This window comes from Lucilia cuprina, chromosome 5 (assembly GCF_022045245.1).
Source record: "Lucilia cuprina isolate Lc7/37 chromosome 5, ASM2204524v1, whole genome shotgun sequence".
Lineage (NCBI taxonomy): Eukaryota > Metazoa > Arthropoda > Insecta > Diptera > Calliphoridae > Lucilia > Lucilia cuprina.
The window spans coordinates 44,859,477-44,861,079 of NC_060953.1; the positions used below are offsets into that span (position 1 = coordinate 44,859,477).

The 1,603-nt window shown below is 26.1% G+C and overlaps 1 protein-coding gene across 1 annotated transcript in view; it reads left to right on the forward strand.

Moving 5' to 3' along the window:
- Window positions 1-1,603, forward strand: part of LOC111683337 (Down syndrome cell adhesion molecule-like protein Dscam2) — a 48,145-nt gene that overhangs the window by 36,618 nt on the left and 9,924 nt on the right. The window lies entirely within an intron of this gene.

Genomic DNA, 1,603 nt, shown 5'->3' on the forward strand with positions numbered 1-1,603 from the left:
CAGCCAGCCAGAAAGCCGGAAAGACGGACGGACATGTCTTAATCGACTAAAAAGATGATTTCTGATGATTTTGAGTCGATTAAGACATGTCCGTCCGTCTGTCCGGCTTTCTGGCTGGCTGTCCATGTAAACCTTGTGCGCAAGGTATTGGATTGGTGGGTATTGGACCAATATTTTTGTATGTTACAAACATCAGCACAAACGTATAATACCCTCCCCACTATAGTGATGTAGGGTATAAACACTGTTCAGCAGAAATTTTCCTACAGAATATTGAACATACAACCCAAAAAGTATTCTATAAAAAATTCAAAAAAAAATCTATAGAAAATTTACTATAAAATTTAATAATTCACACCAAATCAAAATTATCACTGACATTCTTAAGATAATATACAAAAATAAATATTTCCTACACTACGTATGTTTAATATTTATTTCATTTACAATTAATTATCACTCATACGCCGTGTTTAACACAACATAAAATCAATAAATAAAAAAAATCATCAAATTTTTATAAAATAAAAAAAAACACATTTAAAACTTTGAAATTAAATTTAAATAAATAAAAAAAAATATTTCATTTAAGAAAACACTCTACTACAATTTAATTTTAAATTGTTTGTGGTTTTAACAGATCTTTAATTAAAATTTTAGTTTCTTAACCATATGGTTATGGATGACATACATATAGAGAGAAAATAATAAATGATAAATGAATAGTGAAACTATAGACAATTTTAATATAAAACATTTTTAATAATAGTCTTTTAAAAATACATATTTTAATACTAAAGAAACATTTTAAGATTATTGATATTTTTGCAATATTTTTTTAATAAGTACTTTATGTAAATGCTAAAAACTGCCAATTTTATTATAAAAATATAGCAAAAACTACAAAATTAAAAAACGATTCTTTTAATGCCTTTGGATAATAACATTGCCTGTTCTATTAATTTACCATATATATTTTTCTTCTTTATTATCTAGTTGCTAAAGTCAGCTATTATTATTATTCTTCTTTTATCGAAAAAATAAGTGTTTTGAAAAATTGCTACATAAATGATTTTTCTGTTCAAGTCATTTAGTTTTGCCTTGCAACTATTTTTAAAGGCAAATACATATGTGTGAGAAAAATAATTGTTCTAGCATAAGAACTTTTCAACTTAATTTAATGTAAAGATTGTAGATTTTATGAACTTACATACATTTGTATTTATATAAAAGAGCTTTACATTGTACATTAGGGTGGCTTCACTTTTAATTAATTCCTTAATAGTACAATATTTCTGAAGAGTATACATACTCAAACTGACGATCTCTAGTATAGTGTATGGAATATTCTATAGTATAGTCTATAGCCTAGTCTATAGTAACGCCTATAATTTAGTCTATAATATATTCTATATTCTAGTCTATAAATAAGTCTATAATCTAGTCTATAGTCCAGTTTGTAGTCTAGTCAATAGTATATAGACTTCCAGTCAATTCCAGTCTATAGTCTAGTCTATAGTCTAGTCTATAGTCTAGTCTATAGTCTAGTCTATAGTCTAGTCTGTAGTCTAGTCTATAGTCTAGTCTATAGTCTAGTCTGTAG